Raw genomic sequence first — 17816 nt, 5'->3', positions numbered from 1 at the left:
AATGGAAAAGTGATCAATCATCTCCCCCCCCACCACCGTTGCTGAGTTATAGACAGTGGAAATTATGTAATGTGTCAGGTCCACCTTGATAAATTCCCCTTGTTAATCAGCCAGAGAACCCCCAGTAATGAACAGGGAAGGGAAAGTACACAAAGTGACCCCAGGACTAACTTTTTAATTTCTCCCAGTTATGAACTCTTTTGCCTGTAGATGTTAAACAGTTGCTAATTTCTTCCAGTCTTTAACATGACTTGGCTCCTAGTCATACAACAAAAAGAAAAGATGCCAGTTGAGATAAAATCCCTCTGCATACAATGAGCCAACTACAACCAGACCGGATGCCTGAGAAATAGCATGGGCTGAACTGGGTCACGGAAAAGGAATCAGTTTTTAGTTATCTAGTTGAGCACATGTTTGTCTAGTTTTCTCATACTCTGCCCAAACAGAAACATCAAAGTAACAAGATACCAGAAACGAGCACTGCTTCAAAAGAAGATGCTGTCTTTAATTTGCTCATTTATTCAACAAATATTTATGGGATGCCTACCATTGGCCAGATATTGTTTTAGGCTCTGGGGGTACAACAATAAGCAAGAGACCAAAAAAGGAAGCCCTCTTCTCATACTCTATGAAATGATTTATGATTCATAATGTGAAAATTATGGTACTGATGATGAAATGGATGAAATAATACATAGTAGTTTAAATATGTTTTTTTTTGTTTTGTTGTTTTTTTTTTTTTTTGCGGTACGGGGGCCTCTCATTGTTGTGGCCTCTCCCGTTGCGGAGCACAGGCTCCGGACATACAGGCTCAGCGGCCATGGCTCACGGGCCCAGCCGCTCCGCGGCATGTGGGATCTTCCCGGACTGGGGCATGAACACGTTTCCCTTACATCTGCAGATGGACTCTCAACCACTGCGCCACCAGGGAAGCCCTAAATATGTTTTAAAGGGAGAAGGAATATGATAAGAAAATATTTTTCTCAAGCTCTAAAATAGAGCTTTTTTCCCAAATTTTAAGTAAAATTAAAGAAATCTCAGGATTGTTAAACTATGTTATTATTATTGTAATAAATATCGTACTCAGAAGAAAATAGATGCAAGTAGATGAATATAGGTGCAGATCTAAGGTATATAGTCACCTGTAGGTTTCCCCAGGCCTTCACCATGAGTACCTGTTGGATTTCCTCAAACCCATTAAGTAAACCAACCAAAAAATAGAAAACTGGAGGCTCATTCCTTCTTGCTCAGAGTTACCACAGGATCCTGCAATCCCACTCCTGGGCATATATCCAGAGAAAACTTTAATTCAAAAGGATATGTGCACCCTAGTGTTCATTGCAGCACTACTTACAATAGCCAAGACATGAAAACAACCAAACTTCCATCAACAGATGAATGAATAAAGAAGATATATACAACGGAATACTACTCAGCCATAAAAAAGAATGAAATAATGCCATTTGCAGCAACATGGATGGACCTAGAGATTATCATCCTAAGTGAAGTAAGTCAGACAGAGAAAGACAAATACCATATGATATCACTTATATGTGGAATCTAAGATACAACACAAATGAACTTATTTATGAAACAGAAACAGACTCAAAGATATAGAGAACAGACTTGTGGTTGCCAAGGGGGAAGGGATGGGGAAGGGATGGATTGGGATCTTGGGACTAGCAGATGCAAACTATTATATATAGGAGGGATAAACAACAAGGTCCTACTGCATAGCACAGGGAACGATATTCAGTATTCTGGAACAAACCATAATGGAAAAGAATATGAAAAAGAATATATATATGTATATATCTGAATCACTTTGCCATACACCAGAAACTAACACAACATTGTAAATCAACTATATTTCAATAAAATAAATTTTTAAAAATTTAATTCCTCAGTTCCATCATCTACATATATTTATATCAAATCAGAAAATTCTATTTGATAGCGCTGTTCTAGGGAGTTAGATCTCCCTCTCATTTGCCCTTTGTAAGATAGAGAGACTGGAATCATTTACTTCAATTGCATATATTAAGGTCAATTTGATGGTATCAGACAAGGTTAGTGCCAAGACACTTCTGGGGCAGTCTTTGGGAGATGTGCAGTGCCAGTAGAAGAAAAGGGTTGAGTAAGTCCGAAAGAGTCTCCTTAACTCATAATATTTTGCTACCAATATTACCTCCAAAATGTAGTACCTGATGTGCAGTGGTGGGCACCAGAGGAGAACATCTGACTAGTCCACCTGGGACTTTTTTCTAGTCCCTTAGCAGCTGAGGCAAAGAGGTATATACATGGGGCCATAGAGGTGTGGTAGCTATAAAAGTCATAGCTTTCCCAGACTCAAGAAGCATGGCCCATTACCCCAAACCTGAGTCACTTACACCAAATGCATTTCAACATCTGCTGTAGGAAGATTTGTAAGGAAGCTTGGCAAGTCTGTTGAACACAAATGCTGCTGAATGGAGAATAAAGCCAGCTGAAGCTTAATGAAACCAGGGGAGTATTTAAATGTACTAATAAAGAAGCTAATAAAGGAAGTCTTCAGATCCTAACCAAACTACAGCAGAAAATTAATGACAGCATCATACTTATCTGGGAATTAAATGGTTGAACATAATCAATACTGTTGAACCGAATTAAACTTGCAATATTTTAATCTAAGTTTTTAAAATTACAAAGGATGCATCTTTGTGAAATGCTTGGATTTTTCTTAGTGAATATGGGGTCAATAGTAAAGATTCAATGACTTGTTTTCCTTCTTTGCTTTAAGTCCTGTATCACATTGCTTATTCCCTCAAGAATATGCAATCGTCTTGCTTCTTACAGTCATCTTCCTAGTCATGTCTTTCTCCTTAATCTAGTGTGTTTCTTCATACATAAATAGTCATGATAACTCCTTAGTAACTAGCTTATATTCTGTATTACTAAAATACACCAATAGTCTTGCAAATGATGGATATTAAGGACCTAATCATACCCTATGGAATGCCACAGCTGGAAGGGAATTTGGAAATAACCTAGTATTTCCAATCTCTAGTCCACTAATTTTTCAACCATGTCATGCTTTAGAAAATTTGTAACAATGATAATAATTTATTGAGCACTTACTATGCTCTAGGCTCTTCACTAAGGACTTTATTTGAATTATCTCTTTAATCTTTCTACAGCTAATCTTTCTACAACAATAATTAACTTCATTTTGAAGGGAGGAAAATTATACTTCGAGAGAGTAAGCAACTCGTCCAAAGTCACGTACCTGCTAAGTACCTGGGCCAAGATTCAAACCAAGTTAGGTCCCAGAGGCCACTGAACTGTGCCATGTCAGGGCAGGCAGCTCTAGGAAGATGGACAGAAATGGCCACATGTCTAGTAAGAGGGAAATACCATTTTTATCATCATTGGAAATACGCTTCAAGAAACGAATAGAACCAGCAGGCAGAGGCTGTGTGCCAGGCATTCTTTATATTTCAGAGCTAAGCTGAATAATACCAATATTAGTAGAACAAATACAGATGGCAATGAGTATGATTTTAATTCATATCAAATAATTATCGTGTGCTTTATTCTATTTTCATCAAAACCAGAATGCAATATGACCCTCAAAAGTAGGTCATAGGAATATACCTATCTAGGAAAAGTTATTCTATGCTTTTTTCCCCTTTGCTTAAACAAAAGACAGGTCTGAGGAAAAAAATGTCACATGAAACATAGCCTAACAAATCTCAGAAGATCAACACAGAATAAATAGGGCAAAGAATTCGCAATTTTCTTTAGACTTACTCCTCAGAACATTTATGTATGTAATTTTCAGTGTGAACTGAAATCACCAGTTTGGTAAATAGTTCTCAACACATTTGCATACAATTAGGTGTATTTTATTTTTCACTATGTGACATATATATAAATAAAATTATTCAACACAGAATTCCTATTTATCAATATCTGAGTGAGAAAGTAAACAAAAGAGATACGTGAACCCATAAAAACGGAATGGTAGACAAGGTACTGAAATTGTTTATTGATGTTGTGTGCTTGTCATTGATTCTCATTCTGAGTGTTAGGACCACGGACATTTAATAGATTTAAACAGAAACCTATGTTGACTTCTTAACTGGTGATTCAACATATATATATTTTTCCTTTTATAAACTCTTCAATTTGTCTTAGTAACCTGCACATAGTTAAAAAAAAAAATCTAATAGCCTCAAAATCCTTATGATGGCAAAGTAATAACCTTTGGTCCCACGTTCTCCTTACTTCCCAGCCCAGCTTCCTAGGGACAACTACTTGTAACTTTTTTGCTTCTTCTGGTAGTTCCTCCCAAATCTCCAAGGAATAGGCTATTTGGCTGTTCTTTGATCTATCGATTTTAATCATCTATTAACTTCCTCATTATGTCAGATGAGCCTGTGTTCTCTTACACACACACGCATACCTCTTCTACACTATCATCCCAAATTAATCGTATCATACCTTTTTTTTTAAATTAATTTTTCGGCTGCGTTGGGTCTTCGTTGCGGCACGCGGGCTTTTTCTAGTTGCGGCGAGCGGGGGTTACTCTTCGTTGCGGCGTGCAGGTTTTCATTACGGCCATTCAAATCTTATTGTTGCGGAGCATGGGCTCTAGGCACGCGGGCTTCAGTAGTTGTGGCTCACGGGCTCTACAGCGCAGGCTCAGTAGTTGTGGCGCACAGGCTTAGTTGCTCCGTGGCATGTGGGATCTTCCAGACCAGGGCTTGAACTCGTGTCCCCTGCATTGGCAGGCGGATTCTTAACCACTGCGCCACCAGTGAAGTCCCCATATCATAGCTTTAAAATTAAATTGGTAATGTATGTATTATTTACTGGAAGGCTAAGAAGTATACTTTGATTACATTTACTTTCTCATGCAGCTGTTTTCTTTGACTCTATTGTTTTCTTCTCTTTTGCATATGTGCTCATTTTCCTGTGTTCAGATTTTCAACAGAGGCATATCAGATTGTGTTAAGCCCCTATTTTGGGAGGCCAGAGCCCCCTTTCCTCCTACTTCAGATTGGACTGGTTATGCTCTTAACCTGCTGCACACCTGTCTTCTTGGAACTTTTTGGATTTGCTTTTTCCCTCTATTCCATCTTTCTCTTAGTTTATATCCTTGTTTTCGGACACATCCCCAAATAACTTCTTAAGAAAGAGTCTGTGGGAGGTTAAGTTTTGAGTCTTTGTATGACTGCCATTAAAAAAAAATCTACATGAGTGGCTGAGTATAGAATTTGAAGATATAAAATAATTTTCTCTCAAAAACTTGGGCATCTAGTAATGCTGTTGGGAAGCCCACCGCCATTCTGGACTTTCACTTTTTTGAAAGTAATCTGTGCTTTCTCTCTAGAGGTAGTTGGACCATCTCTTCATTCCAGAATTTCTGAAATTTACAGTTACGTTCCTTGGTGTAGACGTTTGCCCATTCAAAGAGATGAAAAATCAATGGGCCATTTAAATCTGGACATTCATGTTGTCCTTGACTCTGGGAACATTTTGTCTATTTCCTTTTTGATTATTCCTTCCTCTCTGGACCTCCTAGACTGATCTTTGATCTTTCAGTTTTTCTTTCTTATTGTCTCCTTTTCGTTTTGGTCTGCATTGTGGGAGGTTTCCTTGTCATTATCTCTCCAGCTGTCTATTGAATGTAATATTTTGTCAATCTCATTTTTAATTCCCAAGAACTCTTTCTTGTTTCCAACTGTTCCTTTTTTTATGTATCCTGATTTTGTTTTATGGATGCAATATCTTCTCTTGTATCTCAAAGGATGCTCGTTGGAGGTTTATTTCTCGTCTTTTTTTAAACTTCTTTCTGTTACATGAACTCTATTTTCTCCTAGGTCTTTTTATTTCTTTTCCCCCTTGTTTGCTTGTTTTCCCTATTGTTCACATGGGAGGCTCTTCTCAAATGTCTGCATTTTTGTTGATTCCTCATATTTAAAAGTGAGTCACTAAAACCCAATCTGGCTTGTTGACAGCCAGGCATTGCTTTAGGTGGATCAGAAAGAGAGCCAGCCACCCCTTTCATTAGCGGATGCTAGAACGTTTTGTCTTTGGAGCCATTCAGCTCCTCCAAATAAAGGACGTTCAGTCTTCTGCTTGGGAGTTCAATTCCCAGGCACAGGTGATCTCCATTTTAGAAAGATTTGTCCAATTGTTCCAAGTACATACTTTCAATTGATCCCCTTCTTTCCATCCGAGCCCTCACTCCCACTGTTCCACTTCCATTCCCACTCCACTCTTGAGCCTCTCCCAAGTTCTAGGAGGCAAATCTGCTCCTTCCTAGTCATTTTCTTCTACATTCATTAAGGTTTCAGCCTCCTCTGTCCTGTTTCATCAGCAACCATTACTCGTTCTCCTTTTGTTCCCCAGAAATCGTTGGTTCATGAATGATGATGACTCCACCATTCTTTACATACCTGTAGGTTTCTACAGATTTTTTTCCCTTTACTGACATTACAATGTAGTCTCTGGAGACAGAGGACACAATTGTGTGTGGTCAGCCTATCAGCTTTAATGGTCAATCAGTCTAATATTTTCCAATGATAACTATCATACTATTTTAAAGAGTTAGTCTATTTGAAACACTTCCCCTATATTTTAGCTGAAAGTTTTTTTTATATGGCTAGACATTAGAAATATCATGGGCTTTAAAGGCAAACAGGCCAGTATTGGAACCCTGGTTTTGCTACTTATTAGTCATAGAACATTGGAAAATTCACTTAATCTTAAAGCTTCAGCCTCACAATAAGAATAATAGTATTTATCGTGAAGACTTTTTGTGAGAGCTAGATGAAATAGGAAGCACAAAGAACAGTGCCTGGCACATGGGAGGAGCTGTCTTTGTTAGGTTTATTGGTGAGTTGTCTGCTACTCTGAACAAATCACTTGAACTCAAAACCCAAATCATCAGACTACCTTGCCTCAGGTGTCACTTTCTTTTTTAACATCTTTATTGGAGTATAATTGCTTTAAAATGGTGTGTTAGTTTCTGCTTTATAACAAAGTGAATCAGCTCTACATATTCATATATCCCCATATCTCCTCCCTCTTGTGTCTCCCTCCCACCCTCCTGATCCCACCCCTCTAGGTGGTCACAAAGCACTGAGCTGATCTCCCTGTGCTATGCGACTGCTTCCCACTAGCTATCTATTTTACATTTGGTAGTGTATATATGTCCATGCCACTCTCTCACTTCATCCCAGCTTACCCTTCCCCCTCCCCACGTCCTCAAGTCCATTCTCTACGTCTGCGTCTTTATTCCCGTCCTGTCCCTAGGTTCTTCAGAACCTTTTTTTTTAGATTCCATATATATGTGTTAGCATATGATACTTGTTTTTCTCTGACTGACTGACTTCACTCTGTATGACAGACTCTAGGTCCATCCACCTCACTACAAATAACTCAATTTTCTTTCTTTTTATGGCTGAGTAATATTCCACTGTATATGTGTGCAACATCTTCTTTATCCATTAATCTGTCTATGGACACTTAGGTTGCTTCCATGTCCTGGCTACTGTACACAGAGCTGCAATGAACACTGTGGTACATGACTCTTTTTTTTTTTTTTTTTTGCGATACGCGGGCCTCTCACTGCCGTGGCCTCTCTCGTTGCGGAGCACAGGCTCCGGACGTGCAGGCCCAGTGGCCACATGACTCTTTTTGAATTATAGTTTTCTCCAGGTATATGCCCAGTAGTGGGATTGCTGGGTCACATGGTAGTTCTATCCTTAGTTTTTTTAAGGAACCTCCACACTGTGCTCCATAGTGGCTGTATCAATTTACATTCCCACCAACAGTGCAAGAGGGTTCCCTTTTCTCCACACCCTCTCCAGCATTTATTGTTTGTAGATTTTTTGATGCCGGCCATTCTGATGGGTGTGAGATGGTATCTCATTGTAGTTTTGATTTGCATTTCTCTAATGATTAGTGATATTCAGCATCCTTTCATGTGTTTGTTGGCAGTCTGTATATCTTCTTTGGAGAAATGTCTATTTAGGTCTCCTGTCCATTTGTGGATTGGGTTGTTTGTTTTTTTGATATTGAGCTGCATGAGCTGCTTGTAAATTTTGGAGATTAATCCTTTGTCAGTTGCCTCGTTTGCAAATATTTTCTCCCATTCTGAGGGCTGTCTTTTCGTTTTGTTTATGGTTTCCTTTGCTGTGCAAAAGCTTTGAAGTTTCATTAGGTCCCATTTGTTTATTTTTGTTTTTATTTCCATTTCTCTAGGGGGTGGGTCAAAAAGGATCTTGCTGTGATTTACGTCATAGAGTGTTCTGCCTATGTTTTCCTCTAAGAGTTTAATAGTGTCTGTCCTTACATTTAGGTCTTTAATCCATTTTGAGTTTATTTTTGTGTATGGTGTTAGGGAGTGTTCTAATTTCATTCTTTCACATGTAGCTGTCCAGTTTTCCCAGCACCACTTATTGAAGAGGCTGTCTTTTCTCCACCGTATATTCTTGCCTCCTTTATCAAAAATAAGGTGACCATATGTGCGTCGGTTTACCTCTGGGTTTTCTATCCTGTTCCATTGATCTCTATTTCTGTTTTTGTGCCAGTACCATACTGTCTTGATTACTGTAGCTTTGTAGTATAGTCTGAAGTCTGAGAAGACAGAGAAACACACAGCAGATGAAGCAACAAGGTAAAACCCCACCAGACCAAACAAATGAAGAGGAAATAGGCAGTGTACCTGAAAAAGAATTCAGAGTAATGATAGTCAAAATGATCCAAAATCTAGGAAACAGAATGGAGAAAATACAAGAAACATTTAACCTGCAGGCTGCAGGTTCGTAGTTCCCGTTCTTTTTGGTGTCTGCCCCCAGTGGCTAAGGTTGGTTCAGTTGGTTGTGTAGGCTTCCTGGTAGAGGCGAGTAGTGCCTGTGTTATGGTGGATGAGGCTGGACTTGTCTTTCTGGTGGGCAGGACCATGTCTGGTGGTGTGTTTTGGGGTGTGTATGACCTTATTATGATTTTAGGCAGCCTTTCTGCTAATGGATGGGGCTGTGTTCCTGTCTTGCTAGTTGTTTGGAGTAGGGTGTCCAGCACTGTAGCTTGCTGGTCGTTGAGTGGAGCTGGGTCTTAGGGTTGATATGGAGATCTCTGGGAGAGCTTTCGCCGTTTGATATTACGTGGATCCAGGAGGTCTCTGGTGGACCAATGTCTTGAACTCAGTTGTCCCACCTCAGAGGCACAGGCCTGACACCTGGCCAGAGCACCAATACTCTGTCAGCCACATGGCCAGGTACGTGGGGAGTTTCTTACCTTTTGGGAGGTCTGAGGTCTTCTGCCAGCATTCAGTAGGTGTTCTGTAGGCGTTGTTCCATATGTAGATGCATTTGTGATATATCTGTGGGGAGGACAGTGATCTCCACGTCTTATTCCTCCACCATCTTGAAGTTCTCCATCAGGTGTCACTTTTTAAGGGAAGCCTCCCTGATTTCAGGTTGGGATAGAGGGGCCTTCTTTGTTCTTGCAGCAGTCTGTTAACTACCTGTTATAACACCTGTCACACTGTGGTGGATTTGCTTGTTGAATGTCTGTCTTCCCTATTAGTCTGTAAACTCCATGAGAATTGGGATCCGGTCTGTATTGTTATATATATATTGGAGATATATATATATCTCCAGTGGCTAGCACTAGGCTTGGTACGGAGTTGGTCCTCAATAAATACACATTGAATGAATGAGTAATACCATTCCACTTTTAGAAAGCCTGCTGTATTAGATGATTTTTTAAAAATGTAAAATGCATTCCGTGCCTGAAGTTCCTTCAGTAAGGATGCAGATGACTTTTCTTAAGGTACTATTTAGAAAGATCATGGAACAAACATTATATAACTAAGATGCACAAACTTAGAGGAACACAAATATTGGATAACAAATCAGTATAGTGTATGAAAATCAAATCCAGTTAAAACAATTAACCCCCCTTTTCCCTCCTTCTCCACCCCCCATAATGGAGCACTGAAGCTTTATAGCTAGAGGAAATGCAACAGTTCATTCAGAAATTGGTATTGGTTTTGATTTTGTTATTGTTTCAAAGTCAAGCTTCTACTTAATTCCTCTGAAATCTAAATAATTCCTCAGTCAAAAAAAAAAAAAAAAAGAAAAGAAAAAAGAGAAAAACAGTCTCTGGATGGTTTCAATTTGGTGGCAATGCCTGAGGCTATAAATAGACCCAACAAATGTGTTTCAATTTTTCCTTTTGGAATGCTTTCTTCCTTAACCCCACTACTTGGATAGGGCTGCCATCACCCACTAAAGAGCTACAGCCTTAGCAAAAATGACCTATTAGGAATGTCACCTGCCTGTTTAATTTACTTACTGGATTGTTCTGGACACTCCCTTCTGTTCCAGGAGTGATTAGGCGAAGTGGTATCCCTTTGTTGTCCCTGTCTCTGAAGAGGGATGGAGGATTCTGCTGGTTCTTAGTTAATTCCTAAACTACCCATAAGATGTAAAATCTTGGATGATCAATCTACTTCACACTATTAGTAATCACAGAGCTGCTGAATGTGGTTATAGCAAGACTGAAGACCAGTCTTTATACATTTTATCACTGTGTTTAGTAGAATCATTGGGATGGGGACTTTGTTGTTTATGCTATTGTTATTCCCTTTGTTATTTAAAACTGAAAGTAATCTCAGTGATCACCATGCTAAACATTTCATTTAACAGATAAACAATCTGATTTCCAAAGAGCTTAAGATTTAGCCAAAGCCAATGTCAAATCCATATAATAATGGGAACCAACAAAAAACTCACCAAACTCAGAAATCCTGACTTCTTATAAACAGATAAAACTTAACTGTATTGGGGAATATTATCTTTGAATATAAATGATTCATGTACCCTAAACTTAATACATCAGTTTAGACCACAGTTGAAATATCTGTTTTCAGCTGGTTTATACAGTCTGATGGGAATTACTTGCATACAGAAATTCTTGTGTAGGTTTGCAGCTGAAGATGCATTTTTCAGGTAGACAGAATATCAAGAATAAAGAGTTCTAGCCAAACAACTTTCCTTCAGAGGATGTCTCTGCTCTTCTGTCTTTGTGCTTCAAGATACAGAGGCAGCAACAGTACACAGAGCAAGTCCACTTCCAGATTGGGAAGAGGGGAGGAGGTGTGATGTGAATTAAGTCTTACTCATAGTTGCGTCATTCACAGCCAAAGAGGTATTTTGGATAGACAATGGCCTAGCGACTCCTACCCATCTATCATATGACATCAAAGCACAATTTGTAATACATTCGCCAATACAGCCATTGTTTGCAGTTCAAATATGAGCTAAAAGACGGTTTTGGATTGGACTTCGGTTCCCTAGTTGATTAGAATCATTTCGACATTAACAGTAGTGCGAGCTTGAACATCATCTTCTTGTGTGATTTGTACCTTTCTTGAATTTTTAATCAAGGGCCTATCCATGATCAGAATTTTTATATAATCATAGTTTTCAGGAAAATAGTAATTCTTACTTAACCTAATGAGTGACTCTCTTCATAAGAAAGCTAAACATGGTGTGCAAGGGCATTCGCTTGTGAATAGCTATTGCAGAATATTATCCCCCGAGGTGGCAGAAAATCAATCATTTCATAAGTACACCAATTTGTACAGTGATTAGGCTACCAAGATGGACCTAAGTGTTCATTTTTCAGTGGGATTGATGTGCAAATACTGAGCAATAAAGTCTCCTGCTGCGTAGAATCTTGTAATCTTAGAGATAATCTTCTTTTTGGTTTTTAAGGAAGCAGAACCTAATTAAAATCTTCTTGAAATTTTCACTTTTGAAGGTCCATAAAACATTTATGTATCCTTTTTATTTGTTGTTGTTTTTTAAAATGAATATACAGGAACATTTTATCTTGTCCTAGATGAGTTAAAATTTATAAATAATATTCAGCTCCGGAATTCTTCCTTCCTAATAACGTATTCTCAATGGATTGTTTCAGTGAGGATACTATTGGTTGCAAATAACAAAACCCAAAGATAGAAACTTAAATAATTAGAGCAATTTATTGATGTAGAAACAGAAAAGTCCAGAGGTAGGGTGGATTTCAGGCAGAGCCTAGCTATGACTCTGGGCCCATTTTCGGCAGTTTGCTCAGATCTGCCCTGCTCCTTGTTGGTGGTCTCTTCCATGGTTTTCATATGGCTTTTAACAACAATGTCTTTCATGCTTCATATTAACTGTGGGTTGTGGGGTCAGGGGACAGGAAAACTGGAGAAGTAAGAATTTTCTCTTGACAATCAAATAAGAGTCCTGACCTCTGGTTTAACTGGACCATTCTTTATCAATCACACTGACGGAGGGCATGCCTTCTCTGATTGGATAAGGTCATCAGAGTCCATCTTTACAGGGGTGGGTGGAGAGATAAATTACATCTAAGCTCAGCCACAAAATGGGTGAAAATGTAGTATGGATGTTGTTGAGACAACCTCACTTTCCTCTACGTTGAGCAAGTAGGGAATTAATTGTATATAATGTGCATTCTAAAATCTGAGCGCTGTAAGGATAGAACTATCGTATGATATGATGGTTCTCAATGCTTATTCTGCTTCACTACATTGAGAAAAGATATTATCATGCAACATCCCACATGCCTAGGTAGGTTTATATGAAATTCTCTTTCTATTGGCTTCAAATCTTTTTTTTTTTTTTTCACTACAGAGAGAAGGTTGACATAATGAGAGAAAAACTAGGTCTGTTTCACTGTATTACCGTGGGGTCCAATTCAACTGACTAGAATACAACAGTGGCATGATATGTGGTTGAGAGCCTCTAGATTTTAGATGCAGTAGCATCTACCAGCTACATGTGGTATGAATAATTGCTCTATTAGAGATACTATTAGAGATAGTTTTAGATATTAGTAGTAGTAGATAGTAGTTTTAGATAGTATTAGATATTAGATAGTATTAGAGATACTAAAAGAGAAATATAGAGTTCTGTGTTAAAGAAAAAGCTTTGTTAGTGTATCAGAGTTCTCAAGAAAAAGAGAACCAATGTATAAAGTAAGTGCTGCCTCATACAGTTCTGGAGGCTGAGATCTGCTACCTCTAAGCTGGAGACCAGGACAGCCAATGTTGTAGATGCAGTCTGGGTCTGAAGGCCTGAGAATCTAAGAGTGGTGAGAGCAGAAGATCAATGTCCCAGCTCAGTCAGCAGGGCAGAGTGATTTCAACCTTCATCTGCCCTTTCCCTCTATTCTGATCCTCAATAGACTGGAGGATGTCCACCTCTTTTGGGGAATCTTCTGCTGTAGTCAGTCCACCAATTCAGAAATAATGTTTAACCACATATCTGGACATCCTTTGGATGATTCAAGTTGACACAAGTGACCGACACAGCTAGGTGTAACATACCATCATGAAAAGAGCACAGCGCATGCTCCATCAAAGGGCTGGGCAAGGACTGGGCAGGTCACTTCACTTCTCTGAGTTTTAAGGGGCATAAAAATACCTAACCTACCAACAATGAGAAACAAACAACCTGATTAAGAATGGGCAGAAGATCTGAATAGACATTTTTCCACAAAGGACATTCAGATGCCCGAGATGCTCAACATCGCTAGTCATCCGGCAAATGCAAATCAAAACCACAATGAGATATCACCTCACAACTGTCAGAAAGGCCATCATCAAAAAGAACACAAACAACAAACGTTAAGGATGTGGAGAAAGGGGAACCCTCATGCACTGTTGGCGGGAATGTAAATGGGTGCAGCCTCTGTGGAAGACACTATGGAGGTTCCTCACATAACTAAAAATAGAACTACTATATGATCCAGCAATTCTACTCCTGGGCATATATAAAAAACCCACAAAACATACACACACCCCAATGTTCATAGCAGCATTATTTATAATTGCCAAGATATGGAAGCAACCTAAATGTCCATCAACAGATGAACGGAGAAAGAAGATGTGGTATGTATACATATAGTATTTGTATATATATATATACACACACACACACGTGCGCACATAAATATATATATATATATATACACACATATATATATACACATAAAAAAGAATGAAAGCTTGCCATTTGCAACAGCAAGGATGGACCTGGAGGGCATTATGCTAAGTGAAATAAGTCAGACAGGGAAAGACAAGTACTGTAGGATCTCACCTGCATGTGGAATCTAAAAAATACAACAGACTAGTGACTATAACACAAAAGACGCAGATTCACAGATATGGAGAACAAACTAGTGCTTACCAGTGGGAGAAGGAAGTGGGGAGGGGCAAGACAGGGGTAAGGGATTAAGAGGTACAAACTATTATGTATAAAATAAGTTACAAGGATCTATTGTACAAAACAGGGAATATAGGCAATATTTTATAATAACTATAAATGAAATATAACCTTTAAAATTGTGAATCACTATAGTATACACCTATAACATATAATATTTGTAAATCAACTATACTTCAAAAAAACACACCTAACCTACCTGTTTAAGAATTTGTTGAAAGCTTAAAAGAAATAGTTTATAATAACATATTTTGTAATACTGTGAAGTGCCACAGTATTATTATTAGCAACTATACGCTCCTCTATAGAGTGTAAGCCCCTGGAGGGTAGGGCACTGTTTCTTTATCTATATTCCTCTACTGTGTTTGTCTACCAGTAACTCTTTATTAATAAATAATGACATGAAAATAAGGACAATAAGGGTGGTTATGATAATTAGGAAAAATATCTGTGGTACTGGAGATGACGAGTTGAGGGAAGAAATGATGATATTGGGTAAAAGTTAGGAAAATACAAGGAAAAACTGAGTTCTTGAATTGGAGCTGATAACCTAACATCAAAATATTTAGTGTACTCCAAATTCCATTGTGCCACTGGGCTATCCACTGTTTCATTAAAAGTTTGCAGTTAAGGGGCTTCCCTGGTGGCGCAGTGGTTGGGAGTCTGCCTGCCAATGCAGGGGACACGGGTTCAAGCCCTGGTCTGGGAAGATCCCACATGCCGCGGAGCAACTAGGCCAGTGAGCCACAATTACTGAGCCTGCGCATCTGGAGCCTGTGCTTCGCAACAAGAGAGGCCACGACAGTGAGAGGCCTGCACACCGCGATGAAGAGTGGCCCCCGCTTGCCGCAACTAGAGAAAGCCCTCGCACAGAAACGAAGACCCAACACAGCCCCCCACCAAAAAATTTAGAAAAAAAGAAAAGTTTGCAGTTAAGATTGTTAGAAGATTTTGCCCATTTGGGAAATCATCCCTAACTTTTAAAGGACATTCAAGGGAAATCGTATTAGCTTTAAAGCTGAATTTGCTGGGAGGCATCTATATCATTTAGCAAAAATATACCTGTATTTCCACATTCTGTATGTGGCTAGGGGATCTACACAATTGATGAAGTTCTTATAAATCTCAGAAAAAGAAATTCAAATCTTTGCTACTTCAAGTATGCTCTATAGTCCTATAAAAATCAGTGATACTCTTCACAGAAAACATGAAGCTTTAGGCACATGTGTTTTCACTCTAAAACTTCTTTCTATAACTAAAGGCAATTAGTTGTCACATATCCTCAATTTATTGCCATTTACCAACACTATAAATGGAGCTAGGATGTACACAGAATGCACAACTAGACACAATTCCTGCTGAGTCAGGGGTGAGGGGAGTTTTCCCCACAAAACTCTCAGCAAAGCGTCTTCTGTGAACTGTAATAGACAACCCACACATTTCAGCCACAAATCCTGCAAACTGTATCACTGGGAAGCAGCACTTTAACTGATAGTCTGGTATTTCCAAAAGATAATGTCACCATGACATTTTCAGTCTTTCACTATCCTTTTACTGAGTCCCTTTTGTATCATCCTAGAGCTGCAGCCACTTGAGCTAGAAGTGCATTTTTCGTTGTTTGCCAGGCTCTGTTTTGCCTTACCAGCTGGGCCATCACAGTGTAACCTCCCAAGTTCTTAGAGGGAGGCATCTTAGTGTCCTTACCACTAGAACAAGGACGTTGCTTGCGAAACAAGAAAATGTTCCTTCTGCCATGGCTCTCTCTTCAATAAAGGAATGTCTACCTTATTAGGTTGAGCTGCCATGCTCATTCTGTGTTACCCTAGAAGGAATAGAGGGCAGCAACGCCCCTCAAGTCTACAGAACCAGATGGGTATTCTTGGCCAAGACTGTGTGTGTGTGTGTGTGTGTGTGTGTGCACGTGTGTACGCAAATGAGTGTCTGGCAAATTTGTATAAAAATACGTATACAATATATAAGGTAATCTAACTAGTTTATCATATAGAGACTACGTTCGAAACTGAAAATCATCTGTGTCCAGGAAAGAAAACCATCAAACAAAAGATAAACATTTTAAATGGTTGTTTTCTTCCATACATCATGACAGTAGTTATTCCCATGGCTGGTGACCTCTAATTTCAATGTCACAATCATCCCTTTGTCCTAGCTCTCTCAATTGTACATTTCCCTCTCTTGTGATAGGTAGGTAGATAGATAGATAGATAGGTAGATAGATATTGCATTAGTCAGGGTTATCCGGAGAAAAAGAATGAATAAGATATGTGTGTGTGTGTGTGTGTGTGTGTGTGTGTGTGTGTGTGTGTGTATGCATACATATATATGGAAAGAGATTTTTTAGTCTCTGATAAAGAGACTAAATTTTTCTTTTATTCCTTGCCTAAAAGTATTCTCCCCATTATTTAAAGTAAATCACTACCATGATGAAAAATTAGGCAAAGACAAAAAAGAATAAGTGGAAAATCACAATCATGCAAAATGATGACTAAATAAAAACAACAACAAAAAAAATCTTTTTACTTTGGGAAATTTCAAACATATACAAAGGTAAAAAGGATAGCATAGTGAACATCCATGTTCCAATCATCCAGAGTCCTTAATATCAACTCCTAGCCAACCTTAGGAAAGAGGTTTATTTCAAGGAATTAGCTCACATGATTATGGAGGCTGGGAAGTCCAAATCCACAGTATGGCCCAACAGGCTTGAGACTCAGGACAGCCTATGGTGCAGATGAAGTCTGAAGGTGATCTGCTGGAGCATTCCCTCTTGCTCCAGGAGGCCAATCTTTTTATTCTATTCAGGGCTTCAGCTGATTAGATGAGGCCCACCTACATGATGGAGGGCAATCTGCTTCTCAAAGTTCACCAATTTAAACGTTAATCGTATCCAAAAGCACATTCTTAAGTTGGCACATAAAATTAACCATCACAGATTTAGGTAGACCTACCTATACATCTGTGTCTCTCTGTATAGATACACAGATATGTCTTTTGCTCTCTCTCTCCCTCTTGCTCTCATCAAACAGGCCTGAATCCAAATAGCAACCCCAACAATTACGTGTGACTTGTGGTATGTTATTGTATCTCCAAAAGGGTCAACTTCCTCATTTATGCAATGGAGATATCACACCTCTTCCTTAAAGTCACTTTAAGGGTAAATAAGGTAAATAAGGCAGTATGTATAAAACACCTGGCAACGTGTCTGACACATAGCAAATGTTCAACAGATGGAAAGTGTTACCCATTCATTCCAACAAACACTTATGTACCCTGATTCTTTCCACTTCTCCACCTCTAGTGTTACCACCCTAGTTGGGTTACACTGGTGTATCTTGTCTGGGCTAGTTCAATAGCCTCCGAAATTATTTTCTCATTTAACCCTAGAGGTAGTCAGGGAACGCCTGACTGGTAAATTGATATTTGAGTGAAGCATAGATATACCTGGGAAAAATTTTGGTGGAAGGGGCAGAGAGGACAAAAGAAACCCCCCAAAAGCAAGAGTGTTGA

Source organism: Orcinus orca, chromosome 12 (assembly GCF_937001465.1).
Source record: "Orcinus orca chromosome 12, mOrcOrc1.1, whole genome shotgun sequence".
In the NCBI taxonomy this organism is placed as follows: domain Eukaryota; kingdom Metazoa; phylum Chordata; class Mammalia; order Artiodactyla; family Delphinidae; genus Orcinus; species Orcinus orca.
This window is presented reverse-complemented; position numbering follows the sequence as displayed.